The sequence below is a fragment of the Aedes aegypti genome, chromosome 3 (assembly GCF_002204515.2).
Source record: "Aedes aegypti strain LVP_AGWG chromosome 3, AaegL5.0 Primary Assembly, whole genome shotgun sequence".
Lineage (NCBI taxonomy): Eukaryota > Metazoa > Arthropoda > Insecta > Diptera > Culicidae > Aedes > Aedes aegypti.
In genome coordinates, this window is record NC_035109.1 from 100,100,318 (window position 1) to 100,122,987 (window position 22,670).

Below are 22,670 nucleotides of genomic sequence, written 5' to 3' on the forward strand. Positions count from 1 at the left end.
GCGACTTCCGGTTCATGAAAATCAATGTATCTCAAGATCCTGATCATTTAGAAGGAAGATTTCTTTGACAAGTTTGATCAGGTTGTAAATTGCTTTCAATTAAACATTCTGGAATCCAAGATGGCGGCCTGAAAAACAAGATGTCGACTTCCGATTAATGAAAATAATTAAATCTTCGACAAAAATTTTCAGGTTGAAAATTGCTGTCAATTAAACTTTTTAGTATCCAGGATGGCGGCCTAGAAAACAAGATGACGGCCTAGAAAACAAGATGGTGACTTCCGGTTCATTAAATTCATTGTTTCTCATGTTCCAGATCATTGAGAAGGACTTGATACTTACAATATATGTGCTCAATACCTACTTAATGTCCGAATGCTTGAAAAAATAAAATTTGTATATTTTTATGTTGCTGAAAACGGGATAATATGTCTAGCCATGTACAGGTAGGAGATATCACAAAACTCTCTGAGAGAAAAGTGTGCGCGCTGAACGAGGCTTTCACGCGAACATAAAACTTTTCATGCCATTCATCATGCTGAAAAGTTATGGCCAAAAAACTGTTACTAGATCCGAATTGGACCATGTTCCCCTATATTATTGTTTATTCGTATTTTTCTACGAAATGTTTGTGATACGACTAATCGAATGTCTACGACTATCTACTTGTTCTAGCATTCTATTCTGAAATCATCACTACATACATCTTTCTTCATAGCGAACCTGATTCGAGATTCTTCAACAACCCTGTAGCTGCCTTCCGAGATCGATTATTTTTTCCCAGACCGAAATGAATGCAAAACGCACAGAAGGAATGCAATAAAGGTCGCCGGCGTGGTTACCGACCAATATGCATTGCATTTCCGACTGAGATGGGAAAAAATTAAATTAAATTCTTTTTCTAAAGCAGGTGATTAAAGTTACTGCTGCCGTTGCAATAGTGTTGTGATCATTAATTTGTACGATTACAACAGGTGCGTTACGTTATGTATGTCAAATGCATGAGAAACGATAAGTGAGAGTTCATATTCCTAATGATGAAGCTGTTTTCCCGATATAAAAGCCAATTGTTTTTAGAACTTTTTTATTAGTATGTATCATTTTAAACATTCTTCTTCTTTCTGGCGTTACGTCCCCACTGGGACAGAGCCTGCTTCTCAGCTTAGTGTTCTTATGAGCACTTCCACAGTTATTAACTGAGAGCTTACTATGCCAATGACCATTTTTGCATGTGTATATCGTGTGGCAGGTACGAAGATACTCTTATGCCCTGGGAAGTCGAGAAAATTTCCAACCCGAAAAGATCCTCGACCGGTGGGATTCGAACCCACGACCCTCAGCTTGGTCATGCTGAAAAGCTGCGCGTTTACCGCTACGGCTATCTGGGCCCCATTACTTTCTTTTATTATATCTTGAAGCAGCCTTACCATCCTAAGATATATCTTGTATCGTAAATGAACAAATTTGGTAAATTATTGAAATGTTTTCTTCTTTTTTTCTTTTCAGGTACGTTGTTGATTGGACAAATCATAGAATGAATCAATTTCTCCATTTGTAATAGGTAGGTAATGACAAAAAAACAAAACCTTGCCCGCAAATTCAATAATACGGTGAAAATTCTTACGAAACTGATAAGGTTAAGGGCAGGGCTCAATGACTATAGATATGTTTATTCGGACATGTTATAGTGAAAATGATTTTTTTTGTCTTCCCTTCCCTTAACATCTTCTTCTTCTTCTTCTTCTTCTTCTTCTTCTTCTTGGCATTATGCCCTCATTGGGACAGAGCCTGCTTTTCAGCTTAGTGTTCAATGAGCACTTCCGAAGTTGTTAACTGAGAGCTTTCTTTGCATAACTATCCATTTTTAGCATTCGTATATCGTGTGACAAGTACAACGATACTCTATTCCCAGAGAAGTCAAGGAAATTTCCATTATGAAAAGATCCTGGACCGACCGGGAATCGAACCCAGACACCTTCAGCATGGCTTTGCTTGGTAGCCGCGGACTCTAACCACTCTAAGCCCCTTTTTCCATTAACTAATACGATCAAATAGGCTAATACGTTGTAATTACTTTCATTTTTCACACTTTCGGTATCCTCTTATTCTCGCATTGCAAACCTGTAGCTTGGGACTCAACACCATTGCCAACTAGTGGGTCCATTTAGTCATCATTCCGTCGTACATTAATAATACTTAAACAAAAGTAGCATGGCTCTATTCTGAGTCACATTTCCATAGTACACACAGCCAAGTCCATAATCCCACGTGGCGTGTCGGGAAGATTTATCGCCTGTCCTCAGCCGTTCATCCCAAAAGTGCACATCTCCACGCACGTGCCCCATATAGGTACAGTTTATGGCGAATGCATTACGGCTTCCGCATCCGTTCGAGACGACTCTCTGTTTAATATAAGTAGTACGTGAGGTGGAAATACTATCTCCTCCTACGACTGAGCAGAAGTGTAGTATGCAAAAGCAACTGCAATATTAGTGGTGTTGACGTTGACGTGGTACCAGTTTTTGTACTTGGTGACACGTGGACTTCCGAAGCTGCAAATAGGTTGTTTTCGAACGATGAACCGCGGTTATATTTTCCCGGTTGTTGTGGTGTGCATAATTATATATACACAAATGATCACATTCGCAACTTGTCAACACCCATCATTCAGAAGTCATTGTGCTAAAACAAACCGGTAAAATGCAGAAACGTGTAATCAGCCTTTAAAGATGTCAAACAAAATAAATTGCATTGATTAATATGTGAGAACACCAAGTTATATGCAGATCTATAACTGTACTGTAAATATGGAAATCCACAAAAAAAGAGCTAGGATATGACCAGTGAGATAAATTTTCAGCAAAAACGGTTGTCTGCTTCTCTAGATTTGTGCTCTTGAAAATTCGGGGTTTGACGATCCATCTACACTACACCTCAAACAACATTGATCCGAACAAAGTCGAATTATTGAAGGCGTGTGAAAACCAGAATTGAATGAGATTGGGTCGATACCAGTGAATCAATTGTCACCCAACCCGCAGCAACAAAGACATTGTCATCTTCCATTCTTGTTGCAACAATTTTATTCCGCAATAAAAGTTTATCACCACTTGAACAGAATATGACAATGATCGGTGCGCAGCGATTTGTTGGGCTTCGCATTGAAATTTTCGAGAACATTCTCCGTGTTGGTTTTGTGTTTAAAATAACTGAATAATCGCGAGTTGAAAAGGTTGCAACAATATTGCGCCCTGTGATTGTCGTGACAATTTTGCTTTTGATTGTATCTCAATCCGCAACAGTTGGGACAAACGGTTGTAAGCGAGCTCGATGTGTTGTGTGTTTTTCATCTGTTATGGTGACAATTTGATTCACTGGTCTATAACTCAAAAGTCTCAGCAAAATTTGAAATATTGATGAGAAATTTGTATATGGTGTACCTTGTATCGTGCTAGTCACAGCGTATCGTCACGCCATTGCCGGGCGTATTGAAGAGTTATATTTTCGTTGGTCTTTGGCCATACTTCTTCAGTTGCCCCGAACGTTAAGGATCGCCAACTCATCTCCAGTGCGTACCACCAGCGAATTGAATGGTGTATTCTTTTAAAATAATAAAAGATACAAAAAATAAAACCATTTATTTCGAACAAGTACTTTAATTTGACTGAATCGCTAGTAACAGTTTTTTGCCCATAACATCATGCTGAAAGATGAATGGCATGAAAAGTTTTATGTTTGCGTGAAAGCCTTATTCAGCGCGCACACTTTTCTCTAAGAGAGTTTTGTGATATCTCCTACCTATACATGGCTAGACATGTTTGAACAAAATTCTCCAAAAGGTCCGAATTGGACAGGGTTGGTCCCCTATGTCCTAATAGTGGTTATAAAATATAACTCCGATTTGTTTGATATCAAAGCTTATTGAATTTCTTCTGTAAGCTCAAGTATAAAAAATGAATTCAATGCGTGAAAAATTTCCATTTTATTCGAGTCAAAACTAGCTCAAATAAAATGAGATTTTTTTTTTTTATAAACGAAGCTGAAATCCGAAACTGGTTCAAAATAAGTACAGTCAACTCTTCCTAACTCGATTTTAAACGGACCATCATGTATGGGAGATATCGAGATAAAAAACACAATTTTTTTCTGAGCTTTTTGTTATTTTGACAAAAAAATCAAAAAGCCATTTTAGCTTTTATTGTAGTAAAATTTAAATACACGAAAACTCTGCATGAAAATATCGGGTTAAAAGGGTGAACTTGTAGGGAAAACTGAAATAGAAAGCATCGAGTCTCGGGACATCAAGTTGGAGAAATGTCGACATACATTTTAATGTCAAAGTACGCTATATTAACGTGATTATAAAACGAAGAAAAAATTTCAATTTTTGAAGGTCAAAACACATTACATATGTCGAGTAAAGGAAAGTTGACTGTATTATTCTCAGCGCTCATAAACGTTTTTTTTTCTGTATCGTATTGTCATACTATTTTGGGAAGCTGTATTCAAAATAGGCTGGAGATGCGTTCCAAGTAGCTGGTTTATCGATTCCTTAATTTTTTGGTGGTCTACCGTGTTTCTTATAATTTTTCGAAAACTGTTTTCTTGACCACACCAGAAACAAAGACATCATCGATCAATATTACAACTTCTGTGATTTTCTACCAAGCCGAGAAGACTTTCACGTGGTGGAGCTTTTGGAATAGACTGGGGGCTCATTGAAAATCAATAGGTCCCTATTGGACCATATCAAAAGGTCCGGATTAGACCAACACACATTTTGTGATTTACAAACTAGTTGAGCACAAACAGTGCATAGACAAATCAAAACCATATGATCAGATGAAAGTTTTGGCTTGGGAGATCGACTATAAAATAACACAGAAATATTAAAGATTTATTGTCGCTTACAATAGCTTGAAAATGATATTGACAGACAGCACACTAGAGCACTTCAAAACAACAAACTAATATTAAAATACCAGTCTGACCTAATGACCCACCAACATAACACTACTGAACCTATGGAAGTTTCAGGTAATTTCGATATGTAGGGTGGCCACCGAACTGGTTAAAATAGGAAAAGCGGAAAGTCGAGAAAAATAGGGAATTTGAGATGGTCACCGGGAAAATCGTATTAAACAAAAATGTTTCAGCTCTAAATTTACAAACCTCCAAAAATATGTTGTAGACAATCGTTATGTTTGATTATATTGTTGTATGTAATAATAATGATTCATTTTCCGCTTCTTTACATCATGCTTCTTAAAAATGTTTTACTTTTCCCAATGGTTAACTTATCGACTGAGAATACTGAGAATTGAATAAATAAATTTTAATAAATGAGTGAGCTCTTCAATTTCACGAAGAATAAAATCAAACGATTATGTAAGAAGCATATTGTTGCAATATGTGAGCTCAATAGCTTTTAAAAACCTCCCTGTCAAAGTGAAAAAGTACCAAGAATAGGATCCGTCTCCCTGGCAGCACAATTAAAAACCGGAAAATAAAATCTGTAAATTATACCAGGAAAAAGCGAGAATTTGAAAATGAAAATTTCCGAGATTGCATATTGTTTAATTTATGTCCGTTATTCGGGCAGTTACGGGATAATTTCCAAAAGAAGATTTTTGGGAACTGTTTGGAGAATTTTCTAGAAATATCATCGCAATTTTTTTAATGAATCTTAGGATAAGTTTTAGTTAGCTCTAAGAATTATCAAAACTACATGAGTAGTTTCTGGTACTGATTCTGAAGGAATCCAAGGAGAAGTTGTTCTTGGAGGACACTGGATGAACTTTTGAATAAATCCCTGGATTCAGAATATCTTGGAAAATTCCTCAAGTAAGAAATCCGAGCCAAAATTATTGAATATTTCATGGTAGAATCTCAGAAGAATTATCAGGGATAATATCTTTATATCTGAACAAATTATAGATTTCTCACGACATGAATTGTATGATTTTTGAAAGATATCTGGAAAATTCTATTGGTTACTAAAAAACGTTTGGGCAATATTATCACTGGAGAAATTCAGAGAGTATTTCTTGAAGTAGTACGAGAGCAAATATCTGAAAGTATTTGTTGTAAAACTCCTTGAGGGGAACTTGTGGAAAACATTGAAAATTATTTAATTGAAGTAGTTTGTGTAGGAATACTCGTCAAAATTCATGCAATAATTGTTGTGCTTTTAAAAGCAATAGTTTGATTGATGATTTGACCTTGAGAATTTGTTTTTCTCAGAGGAATCTTAAGTTAGTGGAGTTATTTCTCCAATCTTTTTTCAGATTTTTTCTACCTCTAAACCGCGAGAAATAAAAAAAATATACAAAAAACGCACAAACTTTCGCTTATCTACAGACGGATAACATAATAACAGCTGCTTTTTATTATTAATTTGAGTGGTTTCGGTTTAATGTGCACAGTTTGTTTACGAATTGCAATAGAAGACCATGGTGCGTGGATTAACATTAGGTTGTATCAACAAACAGTTTGCTGTTCGTTGTCTTTTTTGAAATACTTCTTCAAAATTTTAAAATATTTGTTTCAAGTAGTTCCAGGGCTCAGAATTTATTAAAAATTTCGTTTTGGGTTCACTTTTGAACGACAAATCTGAAAATGAAATAATCTCAACACCCTTCGAAAACCGTTGATTGGAGACGAGAATTTGAATTGACTGGTGTATTCGGACTCCACTTTGCCTTTTTTGATTGAACAGGGAGAATTTGTGTCTTTCAGAGTGCTTCGTTGAATCCCAGGCAGAAAGTTTGTTTTTTCGCGTCGTAGTCAGGTTATATTCAATTTTTCCTCGCGTCAGCGTCGAATTTTTTTTTCGATTCCGTGTGTTTTGCACCTAATATTTTCAACATGAATTACTGTGTCAATCTGGCAACACCGTTTTGTTATTATTGAAGAGTAAAAATCAACAAATTTCGTGTATTTGTCAAGACTTTTTTTTTAGAGCTAAACCCCTCTACCGGCTGCTTCATTTTTGTCGGTTTTGTTGATTGGTCGTCTTTCTGTCGATATCGTTCATTGATCGTCTGGTTTCAAAGATATTCTGATTTTCCCTGGGGAATCGATGACTCCCCATACACAATTTCTTTAGACCACCTCCCTCATGATCTGAGATAACGCCCTAAGAGCCATTGACAACCACGTGTGTAGCTCGTTTTTTCTGAGCAAATGAATGAATAAGCAATACCACTGGCAGGTAGATAATAATCCTTTCTCCACCATAGCGTTGTTAAATAACGTATAAATCCATTCTAAAACGTCGAGCTACACAAAAACGTGTGAATCCATTCAGAAACAACGAGCTACAAACTTGGTTACCAATGGCTTTTAGGGCGAGATCATAAGTTATGCGAGATTTGAACTTTAGTGCATTTATCGAGAAAATAAAAAATGTCAGCTAATAAGGAGCTTCTTTGAAAAAAAATGTTAAAAATCGGTTGAGTTGCTTCCAAAAAAAACTGAAAACTACAATATGATGTTTTTAAAAATTTCACAATAATTTCAAATTCTAAAACATTATTTAGTCTATCCCTATAGACATGAAATGTTATGGAAAGATTAGAGATATTTGATTTACCTTCTCAAATTATCTTTATTCATTTTGTCCAGTATTCAAAAATTCATTTATAATTCAATTCATAAATTTATGGCGGTCATATGATTATGAAAAGCAGTATGGTTTAATTTCAGACTCCTGTTGAAAAATTGGCAATGCACATTTACGCACGTTCTGCCCCCAAAACAAAACGCTGTCAACAACTCCCCAACTTCCTCCATTATGAAATAAACGATTTCAGCCACAAATAGCTGATAAGCTTATTATTAAGCACAACAACATCGATCCAATTCGCGAAACCGCTGACATTGTAGTCGTTGTCGCCTTTTGCCACCGTAAACCATCATCATATCACCGATCGCAGACCACATCGCTTATCCCTCTGGGCTGGGCGATATTTGTGAACCAAACGGTTTCACCGCATTTGCTTCCGCTCTATCAACATTGAATCGGATTCACCCCCTGATAACGATACCAACAAACCCCTCTCATGTGGTTGTGTTTGAAACTATGATAACGAAATGTCATTGTTCGTTCTCCTGTCATATTAGTTCGCTATTATCTCTCATTTGCTGAATATCAGAATCAATGTTTTAGTATTAATGGCGTCACAATCCCGTGTCGCTGCAGTTGTTCTCCGGAACTAAGCCGGATCAGTGCATTATCGTTTCTAGTTGGAAGAGTGCTTTATTGCGGTGAGTTGATTTTAATCCTTTCGAAAAAGGTTCGCAAAAATATATTTGCTCAACTGAAATCACAGTGTCCTTTTGTTCAGCTGGAAATATTGGCTTGAAATGAGGAAAAAATGTATAGAACTGATATAGAATGTACACCGATTCCAAGCAACGTACATATCACGTATCGTTGCACATAGGAGTAACAGAAACAATTTCATGGCGGCCAAAACTAATGAAGACGATGAATATGAGAAATTTTCATGAATTAATTAAAAAATTGGATAATCAGGAATCTAGCAGCTACTGCTTACTGATCTCGGTAATGTGACCCATAGTTTGGCGAAACTTCATTTAATTTTTTACCTTTTTCGGTAATACAATAAATTCGCAGAAGCTTCGGTGATTTCTTTGACAGCTCAACAAGACAACGTAGACTTGTAATTTCATTTTTGGTGGGCTGTCAAAATTCATAGATTACCGAAATTTCCGTGAGATCTGTTTCGGTTAATTTACTGAACTCTCACACTCTGTTTGAGTTTTTGGTGCACTCATGAACCAAAATTGAGGCTTCTTTAGGAGTTAAATGTTTTCTATAAAATTGAAGTATTTTGTGAACATTCTTATGACTTATGAACAAAAAGAAATTTGTTTTTACTGTGATGAACTTTATGAAGCTTTTTCCACGTAAGAAACCGCTATAGATTTGCCTCCAAAGGAAACGGTTATCTATGATCATTTTCACAGTGGTCAAGCCAAAACATTTTTCCTACCTCAACATAATGGAACATTGCTTCAAGTAGATATCGCAGAAAAAAGGCACTATGAAAAATTTTGACTTATGAACAGGAATTTGGCCCAGTTACTCCTATGTGCGTCGTCGCCCGTCCAGTTTCTTGCATTGCAGTGTAATTGTGTTCAAGTGCTTGATCCATTCCGCGGAAAGCGTAGTTTGTTTTCGTTTTACGACTGCTTATCTTCGAAGCAAAACACACCTCGTAGAACTGTTAGTTACCCAAGTCTATGGAAGCCTACGCTCCCAAGTGTCCAAATTAGATAACGAAGCGCCACCGACGACGGACGGCAGGACAGGGCTATAAATATTGCATCTGAAATTTTGCCTACACACAGGCGCGACATCATCACACAACTGTTGCATTCTCCCGTAGCATAAAAGGATGCGGCCAACATAGCCCTCGCCAAACCTAGTCGCTGCATAGCATCATTTTCGTTCAGTCCATCGGGTGCTATCGGTGCTAACGGTCGCGAGTTGCTTCTTCAGTGTTGAGCTCGTCGTCGTCGTCGGTCGGTTTGTTAGGCAAGGTCAAGTTCGCAGTTTCACAACCTTTCGTATTGCCGTCGTGAGCACGCGGTTCGTTTTGGGTGAAACAGTTGATAGCGATAACGGTATGATTGCATTTTCGTTTTGCTTCTTTTTTTCGACTTTCCAAACGATGTGATTTAAATCAGTAATATTGGGTTGAATGGTTTCAGAAATTGAAAAAATAATGCTCATAAACCAGATGAAATGAACCGAATACAGAATTGACTATCATAGCGTAGGTTTCGATCCAGCCAAAGTTTTTTTTAGCATAAGTTACACCAGCACAAGATGGAGAGCGAAACTTGTGAATTGATGTCTATAATAGCATGTTTGTATGATTCGTGAACTAAATTACTCAGTTTTAAATTTTCTTTCATGATGTTTTGTCATTTCACCTCATTCCAGCCTTTTTTACTCGTTTCGGTGCTTTATATACAAAGGTGCATACCAATAATTGATTATTTATATAATTATATATTTATTTTTGCCCCATTCTCATCAATAATCACATTCTTGTAACTCACATCAAGCATGGATAATGATATCGGATTGTTGCAAAAACTGGAACAGGGTAATTCAATCATGCTCGCTTAAACGAAAAACAACATACAGGTCGACAGACTGAATACTGTGCAGCCCATAATTAATGCTTATTGTAAATCTCGAATCAATTTACCTGGAATGGCTTGATTGATGTGATAAGTTACGATTTTACGCATATTTTTGTGGCTTTGTTTTTAATATTATCTGCGGTTCTAACGAATCCATATAATTTGAAAATAATCTACTCACCACAGATCAATGCATCGTTGAACGGTATGACATCTGCCATAGCATGAAAGTATGGCCAAACCTAAGTATCCTATAGCATAAATAAATAGCGCTGAAAATAGCACTTTTTTATGAGTTCAAGCAATACTAGGGTAGAAGCACCGGTTTTGGCCAATCTAAGAAACAATATTTTTTTTAAATATATGGGAAGCTCAATATTCATCGCAAATATGTCAAATAAAAGCTTTCAATAGCGGACTTTAGGGCAAGTGTGCCATAGGGGCAAGTGTGCCACCCTTGCTTTTTATGAAAACTGCAAAATATATTTTGTCTTTGAGCTTAACAATAATTTGCCTTACAGTTTACAATACAATGATCAAAATATGATAAAAATTGCACTACTTTTCACGTATTTACATCGACTTTTGTAAAAACAGAGTGCGTCGAGAAAGCCCGAGAAGTCGTCAGTTTTTTTTCTTCCCTCTCGGGTGACGCGTTTTTTTCTGCTGGGCAGTGCGTCGAGAAAGTCCGAGAAATCGTCATTATTTTTCCCTCTCGGGTGACGCGTTCTTTTCTGCCGGGCAGTACGTCGAGAAAGTCCGGGCAGTGCGTCGAGAAAGCCCGAGAAGTCGTCAGTTTTTTTTCTCGGATTGCGCTTTCTTTGGAGTGCATGGAGAAAGCCCGAGTAATTTTAGTTTGTTTTTCCTCGGGTCGCGCACCCTTTTTTTTCTGAGTGCTTTTATATGGCCGAGCAAACAAGTGAAGCTGAAAGTGGATTGTGGCTGCTCAGTCAAGGATGAAGGATCAATTGGTGAGCTCGTTTCATGCTTTTTTTTTCAAATCTGTAAAATATGTATGACCGCACATTTAATCGTTACATAAATATGATTTTTCAACAAACTATGAATGGTTCGTCACTGTAAGTGTCGGCATAAACTCTTATTCATAACTTTTTTGTTTTATATTTTTTATTTAAAATCACCTTTATTTTTATAAATAAGAAGAAGCTTTGAATGGTTCGGTCTGTTTGTCTGTGCTAGAAGTGTAGACTTTCAAAACGTTCATTTTATTCCAAAGACTTTGAATGGTTCGCCACTGTAAGTGTCGGCAAAAGAATATTATGTGATGGTCCAGCCAATCGATCTTTTTATCAATTTGAATAAAATATCCTAACAGCTGTAGGAATGTTGCTTTTAGCTAGTTGTTCAACAAACTTTGAATAGTTCGTCACTTCAAGTAATGACATTATTTCCTCATATTTGAGAATTTTTCATGTCAATAAAAAATATTATATTCCTAAGTATGTTTATATCTCACAAATAATCGCTTATCATGGTCTAATCGCTTATCAAAGTGAATCCTGTGACCCAACGATCCTCCCCATTAACAACCATCCCGCTCAGTAACCTTTGTGGAGATGCAGAGGAAACAAACACGGTCTCCAAATAGCAAAGGTTACACACTAACATTCCTCCCCTCAATCCCACCTGACTGCAAGGACGTGGCCGGTGCCGTTATTGACCATGTATAAATAGAGGCACTGAATTATCCACACTGAAGAAGATTATGGCCAATCCCAGCCGAGCTTCTAGTTGATTCTTTGTGCATATTCACTGACTTCGGTCAATCACGGAATAGCAACCATTGATATGTCAAGTCAGTCTAAGCTAAGCTAAGCTAAGCTAATTTACATCGACTTTTGTAAAAACAACCAAATTTCAAAGGATTTTTATAAGATATCGTTTTTAAATAGTATGGTAAAAGGTAAATTTTTAACAGGTTTTTCTAACTTACTGTACATCATGAAACCATTCAAATGTGTAATTCATTGTGGCATTTGAACGAAAAAATTAAATTTATATGTGAAATCCAGTTTGGTTGAAATCTATATTTATTGGGGCAAATGTGCCACCTTTTTGGTAAGCGAAAATGTGTGCATCGAAATTTATAAAAATGAAAACATCACAAAATTATAATAATAAACCAAAATGAGGCACCAGTAGTGGTTTCTGAAGTATAGTAGAGGAATAGCTGACATGTTTGCTCCCAAAGTGAATTTTTCTACGAATATTCAATAATAACATGTTTTTCGGTGTGTTAAGTACTGTTTTCAGGGTGTCCATCCATCCGGAAAATCCGGGAAAACCGGGAAAAACACGGGAATTCCATTTGATCGGGGAAAATACGGGAAATACCCGGGAAATTGTAGAACACACCGGAAAAAATATGTATTCCGAACATAAGAGTCCCAATTTGTTGAAATTTTGAGTAGGTACTGTGGACAAAACTGAAAAATTTTGACACAAGATATACAACGCATTATGATGAACTTTTGGTAAGATGCCAAAGGAATAGTTAACGGTTTCTAGTATTTCTAATAAACAAAAATTGTTGGTTTTTGGAGAGATTTTTGGCAAATTAAGTTTGAAAAATTTGCCAAAAATTTCTCTAAGAAACCGATTTTTTGTGAGATGTTTCAAAGATTTCTGGCGGCAAGATATTGAGCCAATTAAAAGGAGATCTTATGAAACATTGTTATCCTTAATTTCTAGAAGGGCACTTGGAGATTCCCGACAAGAATCTTGGTGAGATGCTTGACAGATTTCTATTAAGATTCATAGCAAATTCTTGATGAGATTATTACAGTGATCGTAACGGGAATCCAGGCGATATTAGACCAGGATATAGGGTTCAAAGCCCTGTCCCAATTTTAGTACCAAACGCTTAAGTTTATGCCAAAAATACATGGTAACTCAATTTTTAAAGACTTAGACCCTTGTCTTCCCGTACCAACCTTACGGTATTTCTTCGGGGAGGGGCCAGTGTATTTAGCACAACCAGTGCTGTACACATTCGACACTTTACGCGACGTTCGTTTCGTTGCCATGGTTAGCAGTCGCAGCACGAGCTTAAGAATGAACGTTGACAAACACAAAAAAGTGTCAATTGAATGTCGTCTGACATGATGACATTTGCATAAATCATTAGTTTTGCATAGCATTCAGACATTGGATCATAAACAACATGAATAGTTTGATTTTGCCTATTATGTCGAATGTGACAGTGAAAGCAGAACAGAAACAAACAAAACCGTAACGTTTCCTAGCGAAGCTATCGTGGTCAATGGCATACAATTGACATTTTTCTTTTCGACATTCGTTTGCTCGCTCGTATTGAGAATGTTTAAGGGAAGCCCTGCCGAATATCAGCGAAAACGTGTCGACTACCGTGATTGCTTAAAACACTGAGCACAACACATGTAGCAGAAGTAGCCTAGACAAACTACTTCTCCTAACCGACTTAAACAATGTAACAAGGGACCAGCCTCGGCAGGACTAATCCTCTACAGTCAACTCTTGGTCGGCGCGCCATAGGCGCTGCAATTCTAACATAATGTGAGTGACAGCCGTATAGTTACTGCACTCGGCATCCGCACACATTCTCTCTATTATATTGTCAGGGGACGTGTCCCCTCCGCATATAGCGAGCATGCGATCTCTCACAACAATCAAACGGGGGCAATCGAACACGACATGCTCCGCTGTTTCCTCCACACCAGCACAATTGGAGCACGCAGGAGATTCTGAGTGCCCGAACCTATGCAGGTACTGTCTATAGCAACCATGTCCTGACAGAAACTGTGTCAGGTGGTAGTTCACTTCCCCATGGTTTCTTCCATACCAATCTGACACATTGGGTATTAGCCGATGGGTCCATCTCGTGGGTCATTTCGTGGAGTTATCCCATTCCTGCTGCCAACTTCTGAGCGCTTTCCTCTTTACACGTGTCGCGGACTCCTCTGGTACCTCTTTGGTTGAAGCATTGAACATCTTCCTTGATGATGAGCCCGATGGGCGTCATCCCGGCTATGATGCACACGGCCTCTTTAGATACCGTCCGGTATGCACTTGCTAGTAGCAAGCATAGCACAAGACCCTGTACGTGCAGATTGGTCCTCCATACCTTAATATGGATAGCGCCACGTTTGCCAGTAGCTTGCATTTGCTGGCAATTACAGCAGAGCTGTTAGACATCGTCCTCGAAAGCGCCGCTATAGTCGTAGATGCCCTTTCACAGGCATATTTAACGTGACTAGCAAAGCTGAGCTTGTCATCGATCATTACCCCAAGATGCCTGAGGGATCGCTTGGATTCTATGGTGCAGTCACCTACCAAGATCCTAGCTAAAAAGCTTCGGTAGCCGCGCTCTCTGATCCGAGAAAACCAATTGACCCCGCATCTGAAATAGCTCTAGTATCATTGAAAATAAGTACTTTAATTGGAACAAACTCACCAAATCCGAACTAAGTAAATGATTCCGTATGTCACACAAGGGAGATCCCCCAGTACCGGACATTTAAGCCTTTTATAATTTAAAAAAATTGGTTTTATGTGCCATAGGGGCCTTCATTAGCGGAGTGGTTAGAGTCCGCGGCTACAAAGCAAAGCCATGCTGAAGGTGTCTGGGTTCGATTTCCGGTCGGTCCAGGATCTTTGCGTAATGAAAATTTCCTTGACTTCCCTGGACATAGAGTACCATGAATGAGAAAATGGCAACTAAGCTGAGAAGCAGTCTTTGTCCCAGTCTCCTTGACATAACGGAGATGAAGAAGAAATGTGAAACTTTTGTCCGCCAGTTCACCAATTTTGACTCAAAACTGTTCAATTTTATCACATTCCCTGTTTAAGAGTGTAAGTCGAACATTGAAATCGAAATTCCTTGAAATGCATAGTTCGAATTGCTCAAAATGTTATTTTCCCAACAGTAGCACATCCCCACAAGAATGTGACCACAAACGGAGTGGTTTTTATAGTGAGAACGCTTGGCTTCATCGCACTCCCACGATGCGACGTTCAAAGCGTATAGCTTCGGCTCTGTTCTAGTTGTCATCAACGAATGTTGTTGTCGTGATTGCAAACCGCATATTCAATTGATAGCAAGTCATTACTTCTCGTATTTCCCAGCTGCGATTGATACCCCCAATTGTCTACAGAGAAAGCAATCCAATTTTTCGAAGACATGTTGTGCAAAAAGTGATTAAAACTGTATAGGTCCATCTTCGATTACCTCAGCTTATTTATGAACACATTTGTGTCACCGTAAATAACAATTCTAGTTTTAGAAAGATTTTAATGTACTTAAAAACTCTATTTTGTTCATCAATACCGTAATCAAATCGGAAATGTTATAAGATATGGGACAATATTAATCATATTTTATATGATCCATTTAGCCGGGCCCAGATAGCCGTAGCGGTAAACGCGCAGCTATTCAGCAAGACCAAGCTGAGGGTCGTGGGTTCGAATCCCACCGGTTGAGGATCTTTTCGGGTTGGAAATTTTCTCGACTTCCCAGGGCATAGAGTATCTTCGTACCTGCCACACGATATAGGGTAACTGGGTGTAATACGCCCCAACGGGGCAATACGCCCCTCTTCATTTTCACGGGATTGAGGCTTCTTTCACACGTAAATATGATTACATATCTTGAAAATTCGCGAAAAAATGATGTTACGCATATATGTTCTTTGAAAAGTATAAACAATCGATAGAAATTCTAAAAATATCGAAAATCAGGTTTTTGGTTTAAAAATTTGCTTTTGATAAACAAGCCTCAGGGGGAATGAAGCCCATCCTTTAATATTGTACTTAATACAAAAACTTTTACCGGAAGACGACTGCTAATGGACCCTTTTAAGATTAGCAGGTGGTGGAATTCTCCTTGGAAACATTTCTATTACGCTGTGGACCTTTTTTCTACGGGAGGGGCATATTGCCCGGGTTGTTTTGAAACGTAAACATTGGAACCGTTTACAAAAAAACATCTTGTACACTTTTTTGAAGCAACCTGGAAAGAGAAAATTTCGTGCAGAGCATGGCCAACTAAGTAAGCAACACATTGACATAGAAAACTTTAGAAGTGATGAATTTGCTATTGCAATAGGGCAGTTTTTCCTTAAGGGGGGGGCGTATTACACCTTTTTACCTTACACATGCAAAAATGGTCATTGGCATAGTAAGCTCTCAGTTAATAAGCTGAGAAGCAGGCTCTGTCCCAGTGGGGACGTAACGCCAGAAAGAAGAAGATGATCCATTTATATGATAGGGAGTCGTGAGTTCGATTCTCACCGAGAAGACGTGTAACTTTTTCGCAAAACTTCACATCAAATTGTCAATTTATCCAATTGCTAAGTATATGTTATGTTTAGTTTTTCGGTAGTTGTCATATTTTATGTGTTAATACCTAATTTATTTTTGTGTGTAAGCTCTCTTACGTTAACTTGTTATCATGTAACTAGTTTTCAAACGAAAAAAACATTGTCACTCATCTTATTTACTAACTATGAGCATTTTCAAAGTAATGAACTGTGAGATCTTATTGTTGAAATTACTTCGAGCATCGTGTAGCATGAACGATAATTATCCTTGATGGAGGAAACTGACGAAGTCTGGAGTTCTGTCTACAAACTTTCGTCAAAACTGCAATCAAATGACAATATTTTAGCTTTTTATGCTATTTTTTCAATGAGCTGGTTCTGTTCTAAACTATATGCGACTGAGTTCACTGACCAGCATTAGGCCACCCAAGTTCTACCCTGTTCCCGCCTAGATTTCCGAGACACATAGTATGAAATTACAGAAGAACTCACCACAAACTCATACATAAAGGTCGGCCGCAGTCAGTCAGTCAGTCGGTTGGTCGGAGGCTGTCTGCGTTGCGTAGCCAATGTGAGCCGGCTAGCCGGTTTCAATGGATTTTGATTATGAAAGACAATTGATGCTAATTGAAGTGATAAAGCGCACCATCCAGTTGTAATGTACGCTCAATTCGCACTGATTTTGAATACATATAGCACCGCATATACCACACTGGGTTGGACTATTGCGTCCGGTGTGTGAGTTCGCTCGTTTGAAAACCTTGCATCGTTAAATAGGTGTTTGTGTTCGGTGATGGTTCATAATTGAGCATTGAGGTGAAACATGAGAATATTGCAACCTGTCGGTCCCAGTAGTGATGTGATGTGCACTAGAATCGCCCTTTTCGAGCTATTAGCGACGATTTTTCGGTGCAATGAGAAACATATGCGAATGCAAATTGAGAAAGCCTACACTGAGTTGATGCAAATCTATGTAATCTTGTTCATTCTAACTATGTCAAGTCCTACATTATATCAATTCAGTTTTGTTCTCTTTTATTTCTTTTTTTGTGTAATAAATCATGACTCCAGAGATTCATACTAGACTATTTCATAGTTTCTACAGAATTCCTTACACAGATTCCTCTGGAAAAAACTTCAGGGATTCCGTAGAGATCTTTTCAGGAATTTCCCTAGTGATCTCTCGAACAATTCGCGCTTCCTCTCTAATATTTACTTCAAGTAATCCTTCAGTTGTCAAAACATTTGCAACTTTTTCGATTTTCCATACAAAATGATCAACTTTGGTAAGCTAGATCTCAGTTATTTATGTACCGATTTGAATTAAATTTTCACAGAAAATCAGATATAACTTGAAAGATTTAACACTATTTATTTGAAAATCTAGACAAAACCGTTTTCAGCAAATTTGTTCATCCTGTCAAAATCTACCATAAAGCTATTCCTTCAATTTGTTTAGTTATGATATGACAATTATTTTAAATCGTCAAAATATACCGTTATTGCTCTTGAACTCGCGGTTGGGAAAATTACTCAACGATATATGTTAAAAGTCGAGTTATTTTTGAAACATTGTAAAAAAATCATTCAAATCGGTCCAACCATGACTCAGATCCAACCCTCTAAAGTAGGCAATTTTATATGGAAAATCAAAAAAGTTGCAAATGTTTTGTCCAATACTGTATATCTCTAAAAATGTCCACAATGATTGCTCCAAAAATTCTTACAGAGATTCTCCCAGTTTTTCCTCCAGAGATTTATTCAGTAATTTTTCTACTGGTATCTCCAAATATTATTACAGAAATTCTTCCAGGAAAACACAAATGTTTTTTCTAAGGCTGAAGAAATCTGCTTAAGATCTATAAGATAATTCAACAAAAATTCCTCGAAGAGTCTATACGACAATTTTTCCGGTATTTCGTACTGCCATATTCATAAGAATATTATCAACTCTTCTCCTGATAGATTCCGTGGAATTTCTGAAGAGATTTAATTAATAATAAATACGGCCAGGAATTCTTCATGAAGTTTTCTTCGGATTTTTTTAGATTGCTCTAGCATTTCATCCAAGAATTACTCCTAAAGTCTCTTACAATGATTTCTCAAGAAAATTATCCATGAATAATTCAAAAGTTCTACAGCTGTTATTCATATAATTCCTCCATGTGTTCCTACTTACATTTATTCGAAGATACAGCCCGTTGTTTTTCAGGTATTCCTATAAAAACCTGCAGAATATCATCCACTATCCAGGGTATCGTGTTATGATTTTTCCGATAATAATTTTAGTAATTATGTTAATAATCATCCAAGACTTCCTCAAAGATAATACATACATGAAATCTTAACTACAATTGCACAGAATAAACAGATTAAGCACAAATATGTGTAAGTCTCCAATGTTCCAGATATATGTAAATACCTTCTATTATTTGACATGGCCGAATGTTCGAGACAAAACCTATGAAAAATCTCACCCTACCGTTGACATTTAGTTATCTTCACAAATTTATGAAACATAAAATCGATGATTTTCGCATTTTTTTTTATGGGCCATACTGTATTTGAACTCATGTAGAACGATTTGGCTTGAGTGACATTTTTTAACTTCGATTGCCCCGGAGTGCCTCAATTTATTCTTCCATTTTTTTTGGTAACAATCGGACACGAACATGGCGCATATATCAATGTTAACCTTCCGGAGAAACGAAATCAATGTCAATAATACATTCAAATCAATTTCCTGGCAGCTCCCACGCCAAACTGAAATTAATACAGTCACCCCAGTCCATACCGTTTATCTAACGTGTAGAATAAATTTGCTCAACTAAAAAATAGTTCGGTCTGGGAAATCAAAATGGGTTGCATTGTTTAATCAGCTCCAATGTCTCACGGATATCCGATGAATGCTGCAATACGTAGCATTTCCAAGTATTTCATTTTTGAAATGGCGCTACGTTTTACGGCATAAATCAATAGGTCCCTAAATTTTTATATCAATTAAATCAAAATTGAAGTTCACGATTCGTTCGCTTCACCTCCCATTATCAAAATAGTTGTTTACGCAATGAATTGTTAAATCAACACATTTCAGAAACATAATGTCATCACTTTTAAGTCGTTAGGAAAAAAAAAATTGATCCTACGAAAATTCATGAAAAGGAATAGTTTCCAAGACGATGATCATAGGCTGCCTATGCTTAATGGGCGTTGCATTTGGCTTTTGTTAGTTTGATGTTTCTAGTTCCCATATAGCTAACGAGCGTTCGCTGCCGTTCTCAAAATACATAAAAAGGATTGCAGCTCGTAAGAGCACGCCTCAAAAGACCGCATAACGCTCCGCTGCATTTGATTGGAAATCATTGGGAGCAATTTCTCGCACTGTAGCTTTACTCTTGCTCGTTATCGAAACTCATCTGCATACTGATGTTAGCAAAACTGTAACAGATATTAGTTAAATTAATAACTTTCAACACAGTGCGCATAGTACCCTCGTGCTCGGCGTACACAATTTGTTTTTCTGTTGACGGGAGTTTTGAGACTACCGACTTCTCAGTGCTACAAAAACGGCACTTTTCGGTGCTACCAAAACAGATCTTTTTCAGTACTTTTTTACTACTATTGATCCCTTTTCGATCCATGTTCAGACCTGTGCCTTCGATGTTTCGTTGGACCCGTTAGCGAAAGCTAGCGGTAGTAATCCTTCTTAGACAGCGGCTTAAAAAAAACTTTTGGAAGTTCACGTCTTCTTTCGTTTGTTCACTAAACATGGTTGTAATCACGAACAAAAGGAAGAGTGAATCTCTGAATTCACAACTTCCTACAAAAAAAAAGTTGGTTTTAAAACTGTCACTAAACGTGGCAAAAATGGAAGAAAGGACGTTTCTCCGGAATGCGTGCCTTCTTCCAAGGGTGAAATGTTGATAATTGCATCGAAATGAGCGAGCAGTTCGATGCTTTAGGCAAATTTTCCGAACATCAAATCGAAGCAGCCTCTAGCCGAGACGTTTTGATTCAAATGAGGAAACAAAGAGTGCCGCCAAGCGTGGTCAGTTGTTTCGAATTTGGAGAATTTAGGCAGGAGATCTTGAACTCCATTAGGGGAATCAAGGTTTCCTTCCAAATCGCAAAGAAAGGAGACTGTCGCGCTTTACTGGAAACTCTTGAAGATCTCGAATTTCTTCTTAAACATCTTGAAGAAAAGAAGCACATTGTTTTTACTTATGACTACAAAACTGAACGTATGTTCAAAGTCGTCTTGAAAGCTGAGACGAGACTCGCGAAGACGGTCTTCTTTTTTGTGATTTCTGAGTTTTTTTTTTCTTATTCAACTTTGTGTTTATACTTGTTTTAATTATGAATCGTGGTTTACGGCCAACCAGCCGAGTGGAAGTTTAACAACTACCGAAAAGCTAAACATTACATATAATTTGCAATTGGATTAGATGGACAAATTGATGTGAAGATTTGCGAAAAAGTTACACGTCTTCTCAGTGAGAATCGAACTCACGACTCCCCGATCTCTAGTTGGGGCGCGTTAACCACTACGCCATGAGAGGACTCATGAACGCAGAAGTTAACCTGAATTCGATTTCAGCTCAATAATCACGTGGTCCTCTTTCGCAAAGTGCACCTCTTTCGGAAGAATTAGATGCCCATCCAAACACAACGCTTTCTATATATATCCAATGCCTAGCCCGAGAGCGCATTGTTTTTTTTTTAGATATAGGAATAGCACACTACACTAGCCAGCAACTGCGCTGGCTGAGGTTTCTATTGTGTGGGCTTCCAATGGGTCGCGACGTTCTCAAACGACCGGTTACGGAACATGAGTCCGTTGCTCGATAAATACTTGTTTTAATTATGAATCGTGGTTTACGGCCAACCAGCCGAGTGGAAGTTTAACAACTACCGAAAGAGGACCACGTGATTATTGAGCTGAAATCGAATTCAGGTTAACTTCTGCGTTCATGAGTCCTCTCATGGCGTAGTGGTTAACGCGCCCCAGCTAGAGATCGGGGAGTCGTGAGTTCGATTCTCACTGAGAAGACGTGTAACTTTTTCGCAAATCTTCACATCAATTTGTCCATCTAATCCAATTGCAAATTATATGTAATGTTTAGCTTTTCGGTTTGTGTTTATACCAATCATGCGCAAGCCATTTAAACCCTCACATGAACCTCTCAGCAAAAAATGATTGCGTTTGCATCACACCGAATCATAAATAGCCTTTTGAGTGAAATTTCATGCCATCAAACGTAGCAGACATTAGAAATAACTAATCTTGTGGTTAGATTTATCAGCAGCTTTGGGAAAAAACTGCTCCCAGACTGTGGTTTTTAATAACATATTATTGTGAATACAATACTTTTCACTTTTGCAGCCATAAAAACGGCGGGCTGCATTTGACGTTTCGTGACAGCGGAATCTGGGCTCTCAGCTTGAAAGGTCTCTCAAATGGAATATGTGATTTACTTGGAGTTTCCCCAGTCCAAGTAGTCGATTGTACCCCGTTTGGCATAAATTCGTTTGGCATAAGGCCGTTTAGCATAATAGTCGTTTGGCATAATGAGTGATTTTGGAAGAATATCGGCAGTTTTGAAGCTTTTACCAAGTTATGTACCAAAGTTATGATTTTAAAAAAGGTGAATTTGTGAAAAAGGTCATAATAAACTTTTTAAATGTTTTTCAACTCGATTTTATGAAAGTACGCAAAATTTACAACAAAAAAGGTATACGGGAAAATCAGGCTAACTTTAACCATTTTAAAGATACAGCGATTTTAATACAAAATTATGATATAATTTTCGATTTTCGGTCATTTTCGAATGTTTTTCGAGGCTCATAAGCCTAGAAATTTGTTCATTGTCTGAAAGAGCAGATAATTTTTGACTAAAATGTTTGAAAAAATATTGATTTGGTAATTTTTCATGATATGAGGCGAAATAAAAAATGTGCCCTGTAAAAATGATTTATTTATTTTTTAACGAAACACAACTTCAACATTCAACATTGTGATATTTTGATATGCAATTATCAAGAAAATATGGAACAAAATGTTAAAAGTTAAAAAATAACAAAATAACGAATTTAAAGCAATCAATACGTGAAATGTATTTATATCGAGTTAAGATAATGAAATATTTCCATTCGAAAACAAAAGCTTTATGA

At 37.4% G+C, this 22,670-nt stretch overlaps 1 protein-coding gene across 7 annotated transcripts in view; it reads left to right on the forward strand.

Annotated features, from left to right (window-relative positions):
• Positions 1-22,670, forward strand: part of LOC5577675 (high affinity copper uptake protein 1) — a 95,484-nt gene that overhangs the window by 48,283 nt on the left and 24,531 nt on the right. Inside the window, exon 1 of one of the 7 annotated variants that reach the window (XM_021854925.1) lies at positions 8,131-8,268. The exons of 4 other annotated variants lie outside the window; for them this stretch is intronic. The gene's annotated coding sequence lies outside the window, so the exon portion shown is untranslated. Of the gene's footprint in view, positions 1-8,130; positions 8,269-9,505; positions 9,655-22,670 lie in introns of those variants that run through there. 2 more of the 7 variants (XM_021854928.1, XM_001663406.2) reach the window with 2 other exon arrangements.